Raw genomic sequence first — 18,047 nt, 5'->3', positions numbered from 1 at the left:
GCTTGTTTTTGCTTCCAATGAGGATTAATTATATCTTAGTTTGTTTCAAGTACAAGCTACTGTTTTATTATTACAGAGAAATTATTTACTTTTTTCTCTTTAATAATAAAACAGTACATTGTTCTTCATGCCAACTAAGATATATTGTAATTCATCGTTGGATGCAAAACAAACCTGTTGGGTTTATTTAAAGGTAAAGTTTTATTGTTTTAAAAGGCATAGAACATAAAACAACACACGTGCCATTAAAGCAATAAAGTATATGTTACAGAAAATGTGGGCAATATACATTGTATAATATTTCACTCAGTAGTTTGGTTGGTATATAAGTCAACTTGGGCCCTGAACCAGTGTCTGTTCAAACGCGGGAGGACTTCTGTCTCCCCCCGCACTTATTAAGGGTTTATTTAAGGTATGGCAATCCAAATTACGGAAAGATCCCTTATTTAGAGAACCCTAGCATACAGTGTCGTACTGGGATGCCAGGGACCCACCCAAAAACCTCAGGCTGAGGGCCCACTATTTAGTTATATAGTTTCCAAACTATTATACCTCCTCTCCTCACTCAACCTCTTTATTCTTTTAGTCTCATCTCTCTACATACTAAACTCTATTCTTCCATTATTAAGCCTCTTTATTCCCATAAAGAAATATGGAATGACCATGAAATAGGCCAAATGATTAGAAGCAAGAGGCCCACTGGCACTTGGGCCCACCGGTATCCCGGTTGGCCAGTCCGACAATGCCAGCATAGATCCCATATATGTACCACATTTTTTGTGTTGTTTTTTTGCGAGCTTGACAATCCTGTTCAAAAAATAAATGCAGCAAAATAAGGTTTTGACCTTTGAACACAAAGGGCTTCTGATAGAATACAAAATGAGAACTATATATATATATATATATATATATATATATATATATATATATATATATATATATATATATATATATATATATATAAAATTGAGCAGCAATGATAAGTTGTCTTGCACTGTATTTCGCCATTTAAATAGACAGTTTGCCTCGCATGAACTCTCCCTTTAAATTTTTTCCATGTATATTCAATTCACTTTTAATTTTGTGTTTTTTGTATTTTTTGTATGATTTAACATTAAATAAGACCCTTAAAATGGGGCAGCAGCTGTTTTTTTTTAATTTTCCTGGCCTGTCAGACTCATTCACTCTACATAATTAGTAACTGTAATTCTCTGGAACTGATTTGTAAAAGTAGGACTGACCTCAAGTGTGTAAAAATTCCAAAATGCTAATCTCTGCACACGCTCGCTTTATCATTGTGTGAAGATTTATATTTTAATACGTGAAACAATTTTCTGTATGTCAGAAAAACAATGGAAGCCAGAATCTATCCTTTCTTTCCTGTGTGCAGGTGGGACTTCAGGATAATTACCTTCTGTGGCTGATATACTGTCCACCTCCGCTTTATGTTCAGATAATTAAATGAGCTTATGGATACATTCCAGAGATCAAACCCATGGAACAATTTGTATTTGTATGAAACATCCATTCCGGGGAAATCAGGATGATAATATAGAGAATGTTTTAATTTAATGTAATCCCAGATCAACTACGAAGGGAGTTTACTTTCAGAGAGGGATATAAAGATTCTTATTAAGTACATACAAGTATTTACAGAAACCAAAGCCCCCTTCTTCGGGTGCAATATTCATGTTGAAAAAGGGAAATATATTAAATTGTCAAAATGATCTGCCCAACACCTGTCTGTTCAAGGGAAACAAAAGTATTAAAGGGCTTTTTCACCTTTAAATTAACTTTTAGTATGATGAAGAGTGATATTCTGAGACAATTTGCAATTGTTTTTCATTTTTTATGATTTGTGTTTTTTGAGTTATTTAGTTTTTTATCCAGCAGCTCTCCAATTTGCAATTTCAGCCATCTGGTGGTTATGGTTCAAATTACCCTAGCATCCATGCACTGATTTGAATAAGAGACTGGAATATGAATAGGAGAGGACTGAATAGAAAGATGAGTAATAAAAGTAGCAATAAAAATACATTTGTTGCCTTACAGATCATTGTTTTTTTAGATTTGAAAGCTCGAAAGAGTCAGAAGAAGGGAAATAATTCAAAAACTATAAGAAAAGAAAATAATGAAGACAAATCCAGAAGTTGCTAAGAATTAGGTATTGTCTAACATATTAAAAGTTAACTTAAATGTGAACAACCCCTTTAACATGAAGTTGGTCCTCCTTTATAATATTATCTACTATTCTGGGAAGGGTTTCTAGTAGATGTGAGACAAGAATATCAGTGAGTTTGGGCTCTAAGGTTGGGTGATCAAACCTGGCTCAAGGTCAAGTTCTAGTTCAACCCATGGGTGTCTAATGTATTGAGGTTAGGACCAGTATGTTTCTCAACTTATATTTCAGCAGCCCTCAATTTGTGCATGGGAGTATTATCAAACTGTAACAGGGCAGAGCCTTCCCAAAACTGTTTATATATTCAGTTGATGAGTATCAACATTGTTTACATCTGAAGATGTCAGATAGTCCTACAATGTCAGAGAGGTTGACATATTCTCTGGAAGGGGCCATCATATTTCTCTGCAACCAAGAAGAAAAAAATGTCTTGCCATCAAATAATTTATAATATTCTTCTGTAAGTATCTGCTTAACAGCATTCTGGAACACTGATGCAACAGAGGCAGCCCCGGCCATTAGACACACTAAATAAAATCAGGCCATTAAAGGCCATCATACCTTTGTATTTTCCTTATTACTGCAGTTGGCATAATTTTATGGTATTTAAAAAATATGATAAAATTCAAGTAGGTGCAGCTCCTAAGGAAAGTTTGACCATTTGTGGTCACTTTATGGCCCCTCTCATTTCAGAGCATACCCTTGGCAGCGAGGCTGTGCCCTCTTTTGACTTATTTATATAGCACAATAGGAAAGGCCTAGGAGAAGATACTGGTCCTGCTCGCTGTGTACACTGAGAGTCCCTTTTTAGTTAGTGTTATTCATATTTAAATTATTATTATTATTATTTTAATTTCTCTCGTAAATCTGGTGCACTAAAAGCCAGTATACTTGGAAAGGAGTCTCTTCTAATAGAAGTGAATAGAAGCACACTAAAATGCACTACATAAACACTGAGGTTATATAGTTTAATTATATACAGTATATCTGCTTACCACAGGTAGCATTATCTATTCCCCAACCCTGAAGCATCAAGATGCACCTCTTTTACATTTAATTCTTTCTGTTCTTGCACTTTTAATGCACATTTAGCAACAAGGTGCAAAATGAAACCATTTCAGTAGCCCATAGCAACCAATCAGCAATTGAACCTTTGAATGCTCTAGTGCAGTTAAACACGGCAAGAGGGAAGATGGTAATGCTTTATAATATATGATCATGAACAGTGCCTGTGATATCATCAGTTATAACTGGGGCTTACTGATGTCACTTGTGCCACGAGTCAATGCCATGTGTGTATTAAAAAATAACATTCGACATGTTGTGCTTTGATGATCCAAGAACTGAATCATGCAGGATTCTGTCTAAAATCTTTATTACATCTGCCCTCTAGACTCAGGCCTGGATTTCGGGCTTGGGCACCCTTAGGCCACTGGGTCCTAGCACAAGGTAGCCTCATGAGCACACCAAAGCCCCCCCCCCCTCCTGAGTGCGCAAATATATCAGAGGACTGGAAATTACACAATGCTCCTTGGGTTGAGGGAGGGTATCATACCACCCTAAGATCTTGCCATCTTAGGCCCGGACCTTTGTGGTCTCGCCACCAAGGCCTATCTAGACTGATTTTGAGCAGATTATGGAGCAGGAACAAGAGCAACAGGGAGGTATTAAGAAGGGTTAAAAAATTGCATAAAATAACATTTTATATAACAGCCTGAATTATTCTCTGTAAACCCACCTGTCTATCTTTGTTGTATATTACTTTGTTTGTTAAGTGCTTAAAAGATTTTCTATGGTGTCAGCCTGTGTGGGATTATGTGCTTTATAAAGAGAAATTATTTGTATGGGTGGTGGTAAGTGCTTCATTCTGCTTTCCCTGGAGCACTTGTCAGAGTGAGTGATGTCCGTCAATATATTTTTTAAACAAAATAATGCATCAGATGGTGCCAGTTTTTTTTTTTGTCTGTGATCTCTCGGTTTGCTGTTGATTTAGATGTCATTTAACCATCTTCTTGCCAATAGCACGGGCGGCATATTTTAAAGCATAAGAAATGGCAACTCTAATAAAAATGAAGGGGTAAATCTGAAGATGGCCACAAAGAATAATATTTATTTCATAGACCTTTTCATTTGTCTACAAGTACAAGGCCACAAAAATCAACTGTTTTATGAGATGTTAATGCAGAGAAATGCCGACGTGTATGCTAAAGTGCACGTTAATGACAGCAATATATGCTGCTTTCTATATTTTGGCCTTCACTTTAATAAAGCTCTGTCGGTTTACAAAAATTGATATAAACATAAAAAATAGAAAAGACAAATTAGGAGCTATATGTAACCCAGAAATCCTACTGTAGCTTATTTATGGCAACGGGCAAAGTAAAAACGTTAAGGAAAAAAGTTAGGGACATATAATCATGCCCTTGTTTCTCTTATTAAAAGGCTCTTATTTCATATTTTAGCTGTCTTAAATAGTGTCTTGCTATTTTCTGTTACAAAAAATGTCAAATTAAATATGTGTGCATGCCTTTGTTTGACCTTTAATATGTTTTTCTCTCTGGTACTTTGGCCTCTTCGTGACATAGTGTTATGAAAATGGAAATGTTGTAATTTTTAGACAGATGAACTATGACTTGTTAGTAAAGACTCAGAATAAAATCCCAGTAATGTTAATCTTTTCCCCATCAACAAATCGGGACTGGGATTAAGGATAAGGTGACTTTTAACAAACAGCAGAGGAAAATCATTGGAGAGGATAGATTATAGCAGAGCCAGAGTGCTATCCATTTATCTAATTTACCTCCCAACTGTCCCGTTTTCTTTTGACAGCTCGACCCGCAGTCCCTCGTTTGTACTGAAAAGTCCCGTTTTTCTCTGCACTGAACTGCCAGAAAAAATATGTACAGTCACTATGGTAGTAAAACAAAACAGAGGCGCCAAAAGGATAAAAATAGCTAAAAGCACTTAAAAACCCAATGGGTAATTCAGAGGAGGTAGTAATAAACTTACCTCCTCCAAGCAGACACCAACAAAAGTGGTAATTTTCAATAGTAGTTTATTCACAAAACTGTATTGCAACGCGTTTCGCAGGCATTTCCTGCTTCATCAGGCAATATGGAGCGGGAGCAAAAACCAACTAAAAAAATACAGAAACAGGCAAATTTATAAAATATTATTATATACAGCTGTTCAGATTATGGGTAAGTGTGCATACTAAGTGATGCCCTTGGGCCAAGGATATGGGAGGGAGGGGAAACAAGGGGAGGAGAAATAGTTCACAGCATGGGAAAACAAGTGCTGATGGACATGGGGGATAGGCTACTAGTATATATTATCTAAATTGGGAACCAAGTATCTTGGTGGGAGACATAATAGGGGACATACAATAGTAACATAATAAAGAATGTAACCTAAGGTATATTTAAAACCAGGGGATGTAGCACAGATGACTAAACCAACAAAAGAAATCAATGAAATTAAGATAAAGTGAAAAAAACTTACCAGTGTCTTTATATAAACACGCCAGGCGCCTCTGTGCTGCTTGAGGACGCCTGAGCGTGTTATATAGTGTGACTAATTAATGGGAAGTATGTGGGGGAAGGGAAAACAAGGGAAAGAGGAAAAATTCACAGCATGGGGAAGCAAATGCTGATGGATATGGGGAATAGGCTGCTGGTATATATTAGTCTAAATGAGAAACAAAGTATCTGGGTAGGAAACATAAAATTAAACTATGTGGGAGACATAAATTAGTGAACTAAGGTATATTTAAAACAAGGGGATGCAGCACAAATGACTAAAACAAGGGGGAATCAATAACTTTTAAGAAGGAATAGCTATAATCTTACCAGTGTCTTTGTATAAACACACCAGGCGCCTCTGTGCTGCTTGAGGATGCCTGGGCGTGTTATATAGTGTGACTAATTGGAGGAAAGACAAACAGGAGATGGTGTAGCCATATTGGTAGTGGAAAATAGATCGTGGTATAAACGACCATTTTGGTTGGGGCTAATAAAGTGTCATAACCAATGAAAATGCAAAGGAATGCATATATATATATGAATATATACATACACACATGAAAAATACACACATAAAAAGAACCTGATATATGAATTCTAAACAGCATTGAATGAAAAAACCTGATGTAAAAACTCTAAACAGCGTTGAATAAAAATAATGTTAAAATATAAATACCTAGACCGATTATAAAAATAATGCATAAAAAAATTATGCAAAACTATGCAGGCTATAATCGGTCATAAAAGCATCAAATAAATGCAATAAAACTAGATAAATAGGCTACTAAAAGAGAGGACTAATAAAACGGAACAATATGGCATATGGAATATTATAAGACGAATTAATAGACTTTTTCTAAAACTTCATTGAGACCCTCAGGTACCAGGGTCCTGAGGGTCTGGATCCAGTACATTTCTCGTTTTTTTAAAAAATCAAAGGCTGCAGAATCTGCAGAACTGATGGAGTCGATAAGTGTGATAGAAAAGGTGTCGGGGCTGCTGTTATGTGCTCTGTGATAATGACGTGACACGCTGTGCATAGGAAATTTATTAATAATGTTCCTTTTATGTTGGCCTATACGGCTCCGGGCAACTTGTGTTGTCCTGCCAACATATTGGAGACGGCATGGACATGTTATGAGATAAATGATATATTTGGATTGGCAGGAGATGTGACTATTGATGGTATATTGAATCTTGGTAGTGAAGGATGAGAAAGTGGATGTATTGGTAACAAAAGGGCAAGCTAAACAACGGGAATGGTTACAGGAATATGATCCAGGTATAAGGGGAATAGGTCCTACTGGATTGTTATAATTCCTTTCACGTAATTTGCTAGGGGCTAAGATGTTGCGCAAACTGGGTGCTCGTCTGTATGTAACGCTGTTTAGAGTTTTTACATCAGGTTTTTTCATTCAATGCTGTTTAGAATTCATATATCAGGTTCTTTTTATGTGTGTATTTTTCATGTGTGTATGTATATATTCATATATATATATGCATTCCTTTGCATTTTCATTGGTTATGACACTTTATTAGCCCCAACCAAAATGGTCGTTTATACCACGATCTATTTTCCACTACCAATATGGCTACACCATCTCCTGTTTGTCTTTCCTCCAATTAGTCACACTATATAACACGCCCAGGCATCCTCAAGCAGCACAGAGGCGCCTGGTGTGTTTATACAAAGACACTGGTAAGATTATAGCTATTCCTTCTTAAAAGTTATTGATTCCCCCTTGTTTTAGTCATTTGTGCTGCATCCCCTTGTTTTAAATATACCTTAGTTCACTAATTTATGTCTCCCACATAGTTTAATTTTATGTTTCCTACCCAGATACTTTGTTTCTCATTTAGACTAATATATACCAGCAGCCTATTCCCCATATCCATCAGCATTTGCTTCCCCATGCTGTGAATTTTTCCTCTTTCCCTTGTTTTCCCTTCCCCCACATACTTCCCATTAATTAGTCACACTATATAACACGCTCAGGCGTCCTCAAGCAGCACAGAGGCGCCTGGCGTGTTTATATAAAGACACTGGTAAGTTTTTTTCACTTTATCTTAATTTCATTGATTTCTTTTGTTGGTTTAGTCATCTGTGCTACATCCCCTGGTTTTAAATATACCTTAGGTTACATTCTTTATTATGTTACTATTGTATGTCCCCTATTATGTCTCCCACCAAGATACTTGGTTCCCAATTTAGATAATATATACTAGTAGCCTATCCCCCATGTCCATCAGCACTTGTTTTCCCATGCTGTGAACTATTTCTCCTCCCCTTGTTTCCCCTCCCTCCCATATCCTTGGCCCAAGGGCATCACTTAGTATGCACACTTACCCATAATCTGAACAGCTGTATATAATAATATTTTATAAATTTGCCTGTTTCTGTATTTTTTTAGTTGGTTTTTGCTCCCGCTCCATATTGCCTGATGAAGCAGGAAATGCCTGCGAAACGCGTTGCAATACAGTTTTGTGAATAAACTACTATTGAAAATTACCACTTTTGTTGGTGTCTGCTTGGAGGAGGTAAGTTTATTACTACCTCCTCTGAATTACCCATTGGGTTTTTAAGTGCTTTTAGCTATTTTTATCCTTTTGGCGCCTCTGTTTTGTTTTACTACCATATCGAGTCCACCCCGAGTGGAGGGGTATCATCCCCACTTTCTTCTTTTACAGAGAGCGACTTCTTATTCCTGAGTGGGGTCAGGATAATTTCCCCACCTGCCTATACAGTGGTTGCCTAGCGGTAACCCTGGTTTGTGAGTATTAACTTGTTTACTCTACCATTACTCCTTGTTAAAACATATTACACTATTGGGGCTCTTGGTGTTCCTTTTTGTCTCCAATTTTTACAATATGTACAGTCACTAGTCTGTTTAGGTCTCAGACACATTATGGAGAAATGGATATCTAGAAGAAGAATCAGGGATGTTGCTTTTATTTTGTAAGGTCGGAAGAAGACCTTTTTCAAGGGACCAGTTCCCAAAACATGTTGTGAGATTACACCAATAAAGGGTGATTGCAGACTAAGCACTGCTGATTCCTGGTCTGTTTCTACTTCTACAAATTCATTAAATTACCACGAGGTGGATGGTGTGTGTTGGAAACAGCAAGACTACATCAATCCGGATCTCTTCACTCACTTTTGTTTTGTTTTCAAGCATTTAGGAAGACCTATACCCTGTATTAGAAATTAAATTCATAGACAGGAAATCTATGGGGTCTAGGGATGCACCAAATCCAGGATTTGATTCGGGATTTGGCAGGATTCAGCCTTTTTCAGCAAGATTCAGATTTGTCGAATCCTTGTGCCTGGCCAAACCATATCTGAATCCTTATTTGCATATGCAAAATAGGTCAGGAAGGGAAATCACTTTTTGTCACAAGAAAAATAGAAAAAGATTTTCCCACTTTTTCCCCTCCCGTCCCTAATTTACATTTGCAAATTAGCATTTTAGTTCGGTATTTGGGCGAATCCTTCAAGAAGGATTTGATGATTTGGCTGAATCCCAAGTAGTGGATTCAGTGCATCCCTAAAGGGGCAGTTTGCATTGAACTTTTGGAAAAAACGTATTAATGACTCCTTAACCAAACAGAAACTTATATACCAGGCCCGAGGATGCCCTGATAAATATGAAGCCATCTGGGGGACCATGGCTGGAAGTGAACTATGCTCCAGAAACCAGGAAGGAATGTCTTGCTGATGAAGTAACAATATCTAAGCATTAATGTTCTCCACCTTGGTGGCCTCCCCCAGCTCACCTCTCTCTCTTCTTCTTCTCTTTCTCTTTCCTACCTCAGAGGGCTGTACCCTTTCTATATTGTTTAAATGAAAAATAAAAACTTTTTTTGCATCATTTACGGATGGAATGGCTGTGGCCTCTTATTTTCTGTGTCCAAGTTACTGATTCCTATATTGTGCAATGATGATATAGCTAAGTGGAGTAAGTACATCTGCCCTGTCATTGGGCACATTTATCAAATCATGAATCACAGTCCCCACATTTGTATAGGATTTTTGGATCAAACTTTTTCTTTCGGACTATGTCAAGGTGTCCTTTCCCTTTAATACCCCATAGCAGCAGTTCTACTTATAAGCTCCTTGTTGTCTAAACAAATAAAGCCGTTTCTATGTAACATCTGGCTGTAAATGAAAGGTACTTAAGACAACAGCAAACCTTCATGGAAAAGGTTCCTGACATCCCTTGGGTCAGGAGGAACTTTCCAAATGCAGGCTAGCAAAGAGGAGTACTATGAAAATAATATATTATGATAATGTGCCTTTATAAAGGTCCCACATGGGACTATAATATCAGTGTACAAACCCTACTAGGCATTCACATCAATCAAATTTTACTTTGCACGACAACTGGGTTTGAAATACCGATCTCTTATAAATTAAACATAAATATATGAAGGCAATTTTTTATTTAGTGCTGTACAGACTGAAAGATGAATTGAGTGTTGTAAGGAATTAAACTCTTGCCTTCCTAAGTTATTCCTCCTTCTATTAAGGGTAGGTGTTATTAGGCAAAATTTCCTACCGACTATACATTTAACTCCTTAGCATTTGCATCTTCATTTGAATACAAATGCATCTTAGGAGTGTCCTGATTATCATCATGCTCAGTGGAAATGAGGGCACTATAAGTCCTCTCCACTATTGGAGTGTCTTCAGGACAATAATGTCCTTCTACTACAGAGTAGGATTGGAGAGGTAAGAGCCAACAAATTTAAAGGGATACTCTATTTTTGGAATAGATTTCTTCCAATGCAGTAAACCAAACAGCCAGTAATATGCTTTCATTAGTGAATTCGGCAATATCATAGGATCATAGGCTTTTGCTGAAAGTGTGCCTAAAGAGTCTGAACAGTAGAAAATCAAGATTCAGAGACCCTGCTTCTACATGTTTGGTGAATGGAGGGGTAGCCATGGGTATAATAGATTTGGAATTATGCCTTTGAGATGGTTGTACAGCAACCAGGCCTAAATCCATATGAGATTACTAAATAATAATGGCTTCATTTACAAATTCATGAAACATCCTTAGCATTAAAAATGCTGCAGCTCTGCCTTCATCCAGAAATCCCTCAGTAAAAGTGAAAATCTCTAACGTACACGAGTGACCCTTTTGCGAGCACGCATGATAGGATTATTCTATAAACTGCGTTTGATAACATCACCTAGACAGCTGAGTTATTCCAGGTAGTGGCGCTTATCTTTTGTTTGTTCTGCTTTGGGCAAGCAAAACAAAAACAACAGCTGCAGCTGGAAAAGACTCACCCAGTAATTACATTTCACTGAACACGTATATATATTTTGTGGGAAAAAAGAAACAGAAGGACACAAAATGCAAACAAATGACTGTTTTTATGCAGATATCATTTGTGTGGGACAGAGAACAAAACTGCACAGCCACACGTAATATTAAGATCAAACTAATTGCAGTGTATTCAGCTGCTTGCAAAGTAACTCCTCATTTAGAATTAGCGTTGCTAGAATGAAGTTTTACCAGGCAGGACTATTCAAAGGAATCAGTGTATGAAAAATGTGATGGAGTCCCTCTCAATAAAGCAGGACATTTGTAAATGCAGATGAAAGGAATAATACTTTCTCACACGGCTTTCAAGACTTCTTTTGTTAAAAAAATAAAATCCAAGGCAGTGTTTAGCAGCTACAAGCTCTTAAAATATTGTTTCCCATAAGTGCAAATAGATGCCCCACCAAACGAAATGAAATGTTACCATAGTAATAGCAGGCATCAAATAAGCAATCAAATAAGCAATCACAACTTGCTCCATTTGCAAAATATTACCTGTTGCATGGAAATGATAGAGTCTTCTGCTTGTAAACACCTTTCACTCATGTATAATAAAAGGCAGTATACTGATTGACAGCTGCACCCAGAGACCCCAAGCAGAACAGCAGTCTGAATAATATATCCACTGCCCTGCTATACCCCCGAACAATGTAGGTCTCTATAAAATATAATGAATAAAACCGCTCATATGTAAAACCCTGATTCATGTAAATAAACCATTTTTATAATAATATACTTTTTTAGAAGTATGCGCCATTAGGTAATCCTAAATATAAAATTGCCATTTTAAAAAATAAGGTTCTCCCCCTGGGATCTTAGCATTCACAGCGCACACAAACAAACCTAACAAACCCTACTTGTTAGGTCACATGAGCCAATTAACATACAGAGTTCTGTCTTTTGCTTCCACACTTCTTCCTGTAAGGGTATGACTACACAAGCGTTGATCTGACGCGACACGACTGCTGCACGTTGCGTCGGCATTTGACAGTCGTGTTGCGTCCTGCTGCGACTTCATCCGACATTTGTATATCTTACCTTATTTCCGTTGCATCAGACTTGACGCCTGCGTTTTTGCGCAGCACGTCGGATCGCTCCGAAAGTGCCCGTGTAGTCCTACCCTTACAGTTAGAGCTCTAGAATTACTGGTCAGGTGACCTCTGAGGCAGCACACAGACCACCAACAGATGGTGGTTCAAGGCAAGAGATGTAAAAGAGCAATATTTATTTATTTGAAATATATATACTAGATTCTTTATTATGCCACTTAATATGATATAAACTATCTGTTTCTCAAGTATTCATTGGGGTATAGTTTTCATTTAAGAACTTTACTGCAGATAGTGGAAATGTGTTTTATGATGCGATCCTAATTATGTGGGGCAATTGGCAAAATACATCTCACCTACCAAGTGAAAAATGTGTAGTTCAAGTAGAACCATAATTCAAAAGACTTTTCAAAATAACAATCAATAATCAATATAAATTCAGATAAATATGTGTCTCTAAACACATACAAATGGGAAAAATTGTACATCTTGAGCCTTCTTTCTATTCTACATTAACATAATATAATGTATTTTTCAATTATTATAAGGACACATCAGTACATGGAATAGGGTACTGATATCCTAGACTACTTGCAGTTAGTCTTTTGGGTCAAGAAGCAGAACCCTGGAATTTAAAGGAAAAGGAAAGTCTAAATCACTGGAGGTGTCAAATGTGTGCCCCCCTGATGTAATGACTTACCTGATACCCCAGGTAGAAAACTGGGGTAATATTCACAGAGCACCACAAAGCGATCCTCTTCTTCTGTTTTTTTCTTTCTTTGATAACAATGGGCTGACATATGTGCAGGTTGGCTTATATGTTAAAGTTTGGCTTTTCACTCCTCTGCACTGGCGCACCCAATGCAAAGAAGGAAGATGCACAAAGAGGATCTCTCTATGGTGGTCGCTAAGTACCCCAGGCCAGTGCAGTTTTCAGCGTAAGTTAGATTGCATTAGATAACAGACTAATAGTAAACTGCAGTGAAACTCTTGTATAAAAGCCTCTGGAAGTACAGGTACGGGACCTGTAATCCAGAATGCTTGGGATCTGGGGTTTTCAGGATAAAGGATCTTTCTGTAATTTGGTACGTCTTCTAGAAAATCATGTAAACATGAAATAAACCCAATGAGATGGTCCTGTCTCCAATAAGGATTAATTATATCTTAGTTGGGATAAAATACAGGGTACTGTTTTATTATTACAGAGAAAAAGGAAATCATTTTTAAATATTTGGATTATTTGGATAGAATAGAGTCTACGGGAGACGGCCATTCCGTAATTTGGAGCTTTGTGGATAATGGGTTTCCAGATAACAGATCTTATACCTGTATATACACTCTAGTGCCCCTGTGCAGTTAGTGGTCAGTGGAAAGGAGATACATGATTGGGCAATGTGAAGGTACAGGATAGCCCAGCATGAAAAAAAATAATCTAATGTGGTCCTTAAAGGAGAATTCAACCCGCAACTAAAAAACACCCTTATCCCCTACCCTACGTAGACCCCCCTCCCCCCAGCCTAACTGCTCCCCGGGGAAATGCCCCTAACTTTTAACTAACCCCTCCGTGCAGGGAACACAGTTCACAGCAGCCATCTTCCGGGTCTTTGTGTCTTCTTTTGGCGCTTCGGCAATTTCAGTCTATTTCTGCGCATGCACAACTGTCTCAAGCAAATTGCTCCAACTGCGCATGCCCCGGTCTCAGTCTCAGCTTACCGAAGACCTGGAAGATGGCTGCCGTGAACTGCGATCCCTGAATCTGCACTAGGGGTAAGTAAAAAGTTAGAGGTATTTCCCCCGGGGGGGGGCAGCTAGGCTACGGGGGTCCACATAGGGTAGGGTTTTTTTTAGTTATGTGTGGATTTCTCTTTAAGTGAAAAAAAAATGGGGCTCAGATGTCCATGATATAATTATAATACTTTCGGTGGGTTTAGCACATTGAAATGTCTTATTTATTTTTATCCAGACCCCTTACTATGTATTTTCCTACTGTATGAAATCTTTGCCTGGATGCAAGGCAGTTAAAATTACAAAACTGAGAGCTGCAGAACAAACAAAACCTTGAATACGAAAAATCAAGACCATTTTTAAAACCTTAAAATAATACTATTGTCTACGCATTATACTCAAAATGTATTGTAAGTGTAAACCACAGCTGACAATAGTTAAAAGTAATTTCTATTGGGTGGATGGGTGATTTGAATTGCTGTCCTTATGTTTGTCTTTTGCCTATAACTGAGTTTTGCATATGCTATTGTTACATTGTACACCATATAGTTCTGCAGGGTTGCGTGTCTTTCTTAGGAAAGATGACTATTCTGCAGAAGAGAAGTAAATTAGGAAAGAGGAGAAGACCAACATTTTCCTTGGCAAGTGTAAATAAAGGGAAAGATGCTTTTATTAGGGATTCGCTAAGCCAATAGTCCACACTTCATGGGAAAACCTCTTAAAGACCAGACTTGGACAATGGAGCCATCTGCTGCTACAACCCTGATTTCATCCTTACAGAGATAGTTAGCAAATACCCTGTTAACCAGTTCACAGCTGAAATTGCTGCTAGAGGTGCTCAAACTGCAAGCTTACTTTGCTAAAAGACACCCTGTTCATAATCATCTGCACTATAAAAAAGCCCTAGCATTGTCTCTCTGTCCTGGATGTGACTCCCATGGGATAGTCTGAGCTCTGGCCATTTCTTTCTAGGTTTTGTGTACCATAAGTCCACTAAAGGTGGTACAATGTTCTGCAATATATATAATGGTAAATGGTCATGGCAATAAAAATGTAACCAACTAAGCTATCATGACTTAAGTTAATTTAAAGGCTGGTGACTTGTGATTGTTTCTCACAGTTAGAGCTGTTAATTCCATCCCTGAAGCAGTTGTTTTAGCAGATATATTAGATAGGTTGAAGAAAAGGTTCCTTTTTAGCAAGGGAGAAAATACTAGAAGGAACCCAATGTTGGTGCAGAAGATAGCCTGGTGGTCAATATTGAGTCAGGAAGACATTTTATCCCCTTCTGTGGCAGATAGGGTTTTTATCCTTCATCTAGACCAGTGATTAGTAACCTTTTTTACTCGGGAGTCACATTCAAATGTAAAAAGAGTTGAAAAGCAACCCAAGCATGAAATAAGTTCCTGGTGCCAAATAAGGGCTCTGCTTGGCTACTTGATAGCCCCTATGTGGACTGGCAGCCTATAGGAGGCTCTTTTTGGCAGTACACTTATGCAACCAAAACTTGCACCCAAACCAAAAATTTAAAAATAAGCCCCTTGATTGAGACCACTGCGAGCAACATCCCAGTCGGTGGCCACTGGTTGGGGATCACTGATCTAGACCAAGTGATGCTAGTTAGTATGTGTATGGGCAAAATAATTCCCTGAGGAATTGGAGGAGACATCTTTTTTAGCTTTGCTTATATAAATATAAATGAGCAAATATACTGCACCCAGGTCTTAGCATCAAAATAAAAGTGTTTTTCTTTTTTTAACATTTTGATCTCATAGTGACCTTCCTCAGGGACAAACAACCAGAACTGCAAGTGAACCTCTCCCTAAAAACACTAAATGCAGAAAATGGGGCCAAAGAGACTATGTCAACCATTGTAGACAACTATAGAAACTACCAACTCTTTGGTATAATGCAGTACAAACTCTATGTAATAATACCCCAATATTATAAATGCAAACAACATAATTATAAATCAAATGCACCAATACTGTGTGAGCATTACAAAACTGCATGCTAGTCTGCGCTTTAGTCTTTATGCAAGGCTGATCAACTTAATTTATTCATATTGTATTTTAGATAATAACCCCCATACCTGTATAAGCCTCTCTTTCTATTGGGTTTGTGAGTAAAATAACAAGGAAATATTATATAGGAACAGCAAGGTTGAAAGAAAAAGGTTGGAGTTAATTCAACAAGCAGCTTATTCACAGTATAAAAATGTAGCATTGATTTCTTACAATTATGTAGCTGTGCTAGTTATTTCCTGAATTACTGATGAGAAAGAAGGATTATAGTCGAAATGCCAGAACAACTAAGCTGTCATTCTTCCCCTACTCACCTATTAGAAGCAACAAAAGGGCAACAAAAGGACATTTAATGTGACAAACTGTCAACGGGTTACAATCAAATCAGGAAATGTCAGTAAGGGTACCTTAAAGCAAAACGATGTAATTAATTTAAATTCATGTTTAGTTTTATGATGCCTGAAATATAGGAATGAAAAAATGATTCTGCCATATAACAAAATGTATAACCAACATAATGTAACAAAATATAACCATTTAAAACTGGGATTTTGGCTGTTATTATAATTTAATTATTGTTGGCAGCTTAATATCAAAGCAGCACAGCATAAGATTTCGCATTATTTTAGTTATGCTCTGTCCAGATAATCTTTACAAACAGGCCCCACCCACCTGGGGCTAGATTTTTCCTCCTTAGCTATCTCCTATAGAGGGCAAGGAGGAGAAATCGAGCGCCTCACAATGGATTGTCGCCGTTTCTGAAGAGGAGTGCAAGCGGAGAATCTGTAAGTTATTTCTTAATAAAGACTTTGCGAATTTAAAGTTAAAAGTGTCTTGTTGTTTTTTTTTTCCTTAGGTAGAAACAAAAAAAAATTTTTGTTACTGGTTCTTTAAGTTCTTTGCCTCCAAAATTTCCCCATCTTCTTTTCTGCTGATTCACTGAACATGATCTGTGCTGCTGTCAGTTACCTGAGCTTAGGGACCCACTCACAATATATTGCATGTATAGAATATAAAAGTCACAATACAATGCTGATCAGTAATGAATTCAGATTCCCATTACATTGCAACTCTGGTAGTGCAGTTTTCACCAGAATGCAGTTATCAGCCCTGTGGAATCAGCTTCTATTACAGGAGGAACTCATTATCTGCTTCATGATTTGCAACCTGCAGCAACCTCTATCTTCACCTTTTCACAGCTGCCCAGAGAACACTGAGCATGTGCAGAGTCACTGACACTCCTAAAAAAGTTTAAGACGGTGACCCCTGTCTGTGCACAACTTTAAAGCAGGGCTGGGCCAAGCCAACTGGGCACCTTAGGCAACCCGTTCAGCTAACCCCGCCCCCACACATGCATATGTGCCCTTCCTACCATAACATAGGGCAGTGTAAAGGCAGAGGAGGGAGGGACAGTGGGAAGGGAAGTGACAGAGGGGGTAGGCGAGAGCTGCAGAGGGAAGTGAATCCAGACTAGGGGTAGGCAGAAGAATCTTGAACAGGCACCTGCCCGGCATCCCCACATCATTGAGCCCTAGGCAGATGCCTCTTCTGTCTACCCTAGTTCCGGCCATGCTTTAAAGCCCTGACCCATTACTGTTATAGAGATGCTGAACCTTTGGACAGTGCATAAAATTAATAATTTGTAGCCATATTCCTTTATAGGGTTTAGTTCTATAAGGGCGAAAACATGGCTGCTACTAAATAGTCCCTTCAGTGTTACAATCCTTTATTCCCTCTATCCTAATACAAACTGTGGTAGCTGGTTTAAATGATCAACCGTGCACATTTACCTAGCTAACTAATTCATTACTAGATGCAAATGCATTAAATATAAAATATCTGTAAGGATTCCATAATTCTGTCACAAAATACACAGAAAAAGAAGCCCTGCAATATGAATAGCTTTGAAAGTTGTTCACTATTTCCATCCCAGTTTTCCAGGAACAGAAGTCTTTTTGTTGATATGTTTTCAGTCATATTCCCATCAATTTATCGCTGTAACTTCTGTGTGCCAGTCATTCTACAATCTGCTGCCTTTTTCTCATTCTGTTTTCTCCTATTCTTTTTCTTAACCCATGTGATTATAGTAGAGACTTCGTTTTGTGATTGTGATGAGAATTTAAAGTAAGAGGTAAAGAAATAGATATGTTTTATTTATGAATATTATTTAATATATTCCTCCTAAACATACTGATGAAAAATTATATTTAATATTT

Source organism: Xenopus laevis, chromosome 6L (assembly GCF_017654675.1).
Source record: "Xenopus laevis strain J_2021 chromosome 6L, Xenopus_laevis_v10.1, whole genome shotgun sequence".
Lineage (NCBI taxonomy): Eukaryota > Metazoa > Chordata > Amphibia > Anura > Pipidae > Xenopus > Xenopus laevis.
This window is presented reverse-complemented; position numbering follows the sequence as displayed.